Here is a 7,780-nt window from a genome sequence, read left to right on the forward strand (position 1 = left end):
ATAAAAGAAAAATAACAGATTACGTGAAAAACTTTCTAGGTTAAGGAAGGGTGTGCACAGTCAGGGGAGGGCTGGCATATTTTAGCCTGGGGGGGGGGGGGGGGGGCAAGACTCAACTCAGCAGCCTAATTTAAAGGGAATAAAATACAGGCGGCCCAGTGACGCGGCCCAGTGACCCGGCCCAAAGTAGCCCATTATAAGATCGGCCCGGGGGGGGGGAGGGGGCAGATGACCCCCCTGTCCCTCAGCCTGGTGCTGGATCATGGGTTCGATTCTGACCAGGGCCCTATCTGTGTGAAGTTTATAATTCTCCCCGTATTCGTGTGGGGTTTTCTCCTGGTGCTTATATTCATCCCAAAGTTCAAAAACATACTGGTAGGTTAATTAGCTGCTGACAAAATGTGTGTTAGGGAATTTAGACAGTAAGCTCCAATGGGGCAGGGACTGATGTGAGTGATCACACATGATATAATTTAACAATAATAATTTATTACGTATGCCGCCAGGTTTAGAGTGCCGAGGATGGCTGCAGCAGGGAAAGGTGGGTATTATCATTAGAATCATACGTGCTGACTCTCCTGGACCCCCTGGAGAGCAGACCTTTCACCTGGATTTACTAATAAGTGGGCGGGATGGGGACAGCAATAAAGTGATTTGTTGTGAATTGCCTCATTCTAGCCCGCCCACGATGACGCAATGGCGGCAATGCCACCAAACTCCTGTATATAATATTTGTAGACCGTGAAATTCTGATGTTTTCATTTGTAATCTGTGAGCTCTGGAGTCCTCACTTCAGGGTTTATTAGGAAATATTGTATAAGATAGTTATCTCAGATTTCTGTGAGCTGTATAAAAGCAGCTGACCTACAGTAAGCCAGGTTAACCGTTGGCTCTCCAGATGTGGTGAAACTATAAGTCACATCATGCCCTGCCAATCAGCTGGCTATCTACTGGCAAAGCGTGCTGGGACTTTAATATAAGTTGTTTTTTTTCCTTTCATCTCCATTGACTGCCTCGAGCAATATCTTCCTCTTCAGTTTGTTTTGAACATGGAACTGTGTCCCTGGGAAATACGTTTATATTCAGATGCACAGTACCCGGGCAGTGATGGACAGGCAATGTTATGTGACTGCATAGGGAGCCAGAGTGACCCACAGGGCAGCCCACACATAAGAACATATCAGATCGTAAGATAACGGTGTAGCTATAACTGTCCCTGTTTGGCAGTGCCATATTAAAACAGACTATGCAAGACTCAGGACTCCACATAGTTCACGCTCGATCCGCCCTGGTTATTCTTTGCTGTTTATATTTGACAATGGGTATGGAGGGCCCACTAGGGAAACCAGGGGAGAGGTGGCCAACATACTGATGGGGTGTGGCCATCTTACAGAGGGCATGGCTAATAATTATTTACGCTAACCTCCAACCACTTTGCCTGTGTATTCATAGATAAGGGCATACCTCCCAACTGTCCCGATTTCAGTGGGACATTCCCAATTTTAGGACTCTGTCCTGCCCAGGGGCATGTTTGTCCTGTGGGTGGGGATGTTGGTGGAAGGGATCAGAAGCAGGCTGGCAGATATTAGCCCAGGGGGCAAGCACATAGCACTGGCCCATAAGCAGCGGTCCATCCTTAAAGGTTAGTCTTCGGTACAATATATATTTATCAATATAAAAAGAGGCAATGTTAGTGTTGCTTAACGCAGCGATACTTTATTATTATAAATGATAAATCTTAAATAATGAAAGCAAAAAATGCAACAAAAAACAAACCTCACTTTATATTATATTTTATTTTATATGTTCCTTCTCCCTACAGCACTTTTTTTTTTTGCTTTTTATACATACCTCGCTGATTATCATTGGGTATAGATAATATTATAGCAATAGATTATATAATGTTCTATTACAGTACTGAACACAGGGGCTGATTTATCAAAATGCAAAAAGCCCTTTTGCTTTAAAAACCTGATGTTTTTGTCAGCAAAAGGGCTTGTTTTTGCTTTGGACTATATACAAATAGGGTTATTATTTGTTTTAAGGTTAACCTAAAACAAATAATATGAGCGGTGCTACTGGGAGGAGGAGCAGAGCACTAGGTGTCAAACTGACACCCTGGCCCAGAGCTGGATTAAGGCTCTGGGGGGCCCGGGGTACTTTAGTCAGGGGGGGCCCCTATGGTGTAACATTGTTAGCATTTTGGACAAATTTTAGACAATACACAGGCAATACTGTGTGCATTATTGTTAGGTACACACAGTTCTGCCTTCATGAGCAGTACACGGTGAAGCGGGACATACCACCCCAACTATCCTTGCAGTCAGACCAAATCTTGACTAAGCGAGACAGTCACCCAGATTCAAGATTGCTCCAACAGATTCAGGACAGTTTGCAGACTGTCCTGCTCTCTCCTACCTGTTCTTGTCACTTTGACCACTTGTGGCTGCTAGTGTCATCAGTTGCTGCTTGTCTGGATCCTGGAATGCTGGATGCCCTATTTGGAAAAAAAAGGGTACATGAAATTTAGAAAACTCCAACTAGCCTCGTTGTTAAATCAATATAACACTCACATTTTATAATAAAGCCTCCTAACAGCCGAAATTAAAATAATAGTATTCACATTTGATAAATAGCTCTACTTCCCTCCAACTAGCCCTGACATTAAATTAATAGCATACACATTTAATAAATAGACCTATTTACCCCAACATTAAATAGTATTCCCATTTAATAAACACACCTATTTCCCTCCCTCCAAACAACCCCAGCACCAAGCAATAAATTAAACAGCATATACACTTAATAAATATAACCATTTCCCACAATCATCCCAGGCATTAAATAATTCATAATCACATTTAATTAATAGACTCAATTTCTCCCAAACAGCCCACATTCAATTAATAGCTCTCAAACCACCCCATCTTTACTTCATAGGCCCCACTATTAAATTAAAATTCCCCATCACTCACAAATAACATAGCACCCATAATTAGCCCTCAACCTGCACTCCACCATTAAATTAATAGCCTACCTCCCACATTATATTAAGATCCCCCATCCGTCACACATTATATTAATATAATGGTCCCCCCCACACACTGTAGTGGTCCCCACATACACACACAGAACATGTAGTGGTCCCCTCACACACAATATGAACTGACACACTGACAGACAGACACACTATACACTAACATACCACCTCCCAGCCCCAGCCGACACCTTATTCCAGCTATGCTGCCGCGCTGGATGGTCCTCTTCACACATGGGATGGCACCTGTCATGTGGTGCGCGTCCCATGTGATATCGGCTCAATTACAGATGGGCTGCAGGGAGGGAGGGAGGATCCGCGGCCAGTAACGTAAGGTGACTGCTCCCGGAGGAGGGGCCAGCCACATAACAATAAAGACACTGGCCCGAAATAGACTTGATTCTGTCGGCACGGGGGGCATATGCCCCCTGGCCCAGCCCGCCCCTGTGCACAGTCTAGATTATTAACTCTAATGCTGATGCTTATTGCTTTGGGTGATCAACTGTTTTTGGACTGGTACTTGTGAATAGATATAAATTAATAAGACACATCTCAGAAGGATTATATAAATTGTATTGGTTTGCTGTATTCACATGTGAATTTTGCTCTTGGGTAAATCTTCAGCCAAGCTCTAGTCAACACATCTTATAACATTCACATTTCACTCTACAGCAAATGAATGCTGCATTTTTCCAGTCTTTGAAAACTCTACATGCATGTAAACAATACTGCTCATCCCAATGCACTTATTAGATACATCTATTATGTATTCTCATTCTTATTTAAATAATATACTGCATCCCCATGAAAAGGTCTACAGTTGGTTCATTACGCATCTTTACTTTACTCATACCCTACACCTCAGAGCACAATATACATACATAGTATAATAGCAGAGATCAGTACTTATTTAAGTAATTTTAGCTTAGCATATATTTTAGTAAACTAAAAAGTAATCTCCATTTCATAAACTATGTACTGTATACTGATCAGTTTTATTAGTTACTATGGTCACTAATGACCTTTTTGCTAAATCCAAAGGACACTTTTCCCTTCTTATCCTTCTTGATTTCTCAGATGCCCTTGATACCATCGACCACTGCCTTCTTTTACAAACTCTCAAATCCATAGTCCTCTGTAACACTGTCCTCTCCTGGTTTTCCTCTTACCTCTCCAATCACTCATTCTCTACACATGACTCCACATATTCCCCTATGCCCTTACCTGTTGGAGTTCCCCAAGGTTCCTTTCTGGGTCCCCTGCTTTTCTCCCTCTACACCTCCTCCCCTGGTTTCCTCATATGCTCCTTTGGCCTCCAGTACCACCTCTATGCTGATGATACCCAAATCTATCTTTCATTCCCTGACCTCCCCCCTTACCTTATGTCTCATGTCTCCCTTATGTCTCATGTTTCCTGCTGTCTCTCGGCCATCTCATCTTGGATGTTCCAGCACTTTCTTAAACTTAATATTTCCAACACTGAACTTATCTTCCCCCCTTCCATGGCTCTCCCACCTGCCCCCACTCTCTATTTCTGTTAATAACACTACCCTCATTTCTGTATCTCAAGTTCAATGGGGTCATCCTTGACTGCTTCTTCTTCTTCAGACCTCACATTCTGTCCCTCTCAAAATCCTCCCACTTCCACCTCCTGAATACATCCAAGATATGTCTCACCACGGAAGCCACCAAAACTTTTATCCACTCTCTTGTAATCTCTCACCATGACTACTTTAATCTCCTCCTCTCTGACCTACCTGACTCTCACCTTGTCCCTCTTAAGTGTATCCTAATGCTGCTGCTTGCCTCATTTTTCTCTCTTGCTGCTTTCCGTGGACTACAGAATTACATTTAATCTCCTCCCCCTCACCTTTGAAGCTCTCAATCAATCCTCCCTCCCTACATCCCCAACCTCAGGAGTTTCAGTATCCTAGCAGGATACTGCATATAGCACCTCCCCTCGACTTTTCAGTTGACTGCATCCCACTAAGAGAGACATTAGTAACAGAGATCTGAGCAAAATACACCTGACTTGGAGGAGACAGCCAATACAGAGGTAAGAAGGGGGAGGAGGGCAGACAACGGACTAGCCCCCCCAGCTCTGGGCTTGACTGCTACGCTCCATGAGACACAGAGCTAAGCCAGCCAGGAAGCTGGAGGAGGGTCTGTATCGGGCAGCAAGTATGATATGTAGGTCTGATCAGCTGTGACAGATCAGGAATCCCAATGCAGAGCCAGCACCACCCCCCTCCCTCACCATGGGCTCTGGGTGGCGACACATGTCACACTACCCTAGTTATAGCCCTGGCATTTGGCATTATTCTATTCTCATTCAGTTATAGTAATGATTAATCACTTAAATTAATTTGTCATGAGTTTCTAAAAAAGGATGTTGTAATTCACATGTCTACTTGGACAATGGTTCCTAATATTCATATGGCTGACAAACCTGTTTTTCTGGGACAAGTTCATCTACATGTAGTGGAAAGAAGACAGAAAACATCTATAAAGAGTCACTTAATAGGGTGTTGGCTATCTACATGTGATCAGTACCGCCTGTATGCACCATGGCATTGTCTACCAATGTCTTGGTCACTGAAGCTCCTGACAAAAACGCCCCAACAATCATCCTTCAACAAGGTCTTTTTCAGTCTAATGTGTTGTCCAAAGAACACGAGACACACCTTTGTGGAAGCCTTTGTGTCATTCATTTACTGAGGTTTTTTTTGTTTGTCCACTACCTGTATCATATATACGGGATAATTATTTATTTATTACCAATTATTTATATAGCACCATCATATTATGCAGCTCTATTGGAGCTTACATTCTAAATTGCCCATCAAGGTTTTTCACAATTCACAAGGCCAGATTCAGCACCTCAAGGGCCTGGTGCTGAAAATTATAAAGGGCCTATTGTGAGAAGTGTCGTCCCACTGGAGGTGTGGCCAGTAATGTGTGTGGGCATGACCAGCACCACGGAGCGCATAGCTTGCACTTTCTTCCAACCTACATCTCCCTTCCATCTTTCTTTATATAAAGAGTGCACCATTAACTGACTCACACAACATGTATATAAAGAGAAGAGTGGAAATACGTGCCAGCTGTCCCTTATGCCAGGACAAGCTCCTGGCTATCAGGACAGTCCCCTAAAATCAGGACCATCCCGATAGAATCGGAACAGTTAAGAGGTAAAGGTATGTTATTTCATTGACCATTGAAGACAAAAATACAAACAATGGTTGATTACGGCCAGCACGGTGGCTTAGTGTGAGGAGTTTGCATGTTCTCCCTGTGTTTGCGTCGGTTTCCTCCGGGTGCTCCGGTTTCCTCCCACACTCCAAAAACATACTGGTAGGTTAATTGGCTGCTAACAAATTGACCATAGTCTGTGTGTGTGTTAGGGAATTTAGACTGTAAACTCCAAAGGGGCAGGGACTGATGTGAGTGAGTTCTCTGTACAGCGCTGTGGAATTAGTGGCGCTATATAATAAATGATATACATGAAAAATGCTAATTTTCAGGTTTGTCACATTGAACAAAGTACAGGGTGCTGAAAACTTAAGCAAAATAAATACAAAAATAAAAGTTGAATCTATGTATAAATGTATATATATATTTATTATATATATATATATATATATATATATATATATATATATATATATATAAAAATACACTGTCTATTGTATGTATCTATACTGATCTCCTAAAATATATATACATACATAAATACACGTTCACGTCCAGTGTCCACTTGATTAGGTGTACCTGAACACCTGCTAGTTAATACATATATCTAACAAGTTAACCCGTGCATGATACTCATGCATTCTAGTCAAATCAAGCTACTTAAGGCGTTACTTCCCGACGTAAGCGCCCTCTTTTAACGTGGTTTTGTCCACATGTCACCACCTCATCATTCTTCTCCATCACCTCATCCTTCATTTTCATCGCCACATCTATCCAGATGTCTATCCAGACACAGGGATCTCTCTCAGCGGTCCTGAGTATCACACTCCTCTCACTCTGTCACCCCCGGCAACCACCAACCACTCCCCACTGTCACCCCTGGCAACCACCAACCACTCCCAACTGTCACTTCTCCTTCAAGAAATATATATATATTTTTTTTAAATCTTTCTAAACACTTTTAACAATTAACAAATTAAATTAACAAATTAAAAACATCTTAGTATACCAAATTTCAGCCCTTTCTGAATTTTTTTTTCCACACACACTAAGAATTAGAATTTAGTAGGTCAGTGTATAACTCTGCCCAGCAGGTGGTGCTGCAGCTTGGTTTTATTTTTTCCACACGCAGACAGACTAACACACGCCACTAGACATTTATATTATAGATAAGCCATTCATGTGGCAGAAACTCAATGCAGAAAAGCATGCAGACATGATCAAAATTTTCAAATGTTATATAAACCATACACCAGAATAGAGGAGAAATGTGATGTAAGTGACTCTTACTGTGGAATGATTGTTGGGATTTTTACACACAACAGTCTTTAGTGTTTACAGAGAACGGTGCTCAAAACCAAAAAGATCCAGTGATCGGCAGTTCTGTGGGTGGAAAACGCCTTGTTAATGAGAGACGTCAGAAGAGAATATCCAACCTAGTTGCAGCTGACAGGAAATTAATCTCAAGGATGAACACTTTGAAAAAAATCATCCGGGGTGATGAGAAAACAGATTGGGTTGCATTCAAATTTGTAGCAACCAACTTTTTGG

The sequence above is a fragment of the Mixophyes fleayi genome, chromosome 6, assembly GCF_038048845.1.
Source record: "Mixophyes fleayi isolate aMixFle1 chromosome 6, aMixFle1.hap1, whole genome shotgun sequence".
NCBI classification, from domain to species: domain Eukaryota; kingdom Metazoa; phylum Chordata; class Amphibia; order Anura; family Limnodynastidae; genus Mixophyes; species Mixophyes fleayi.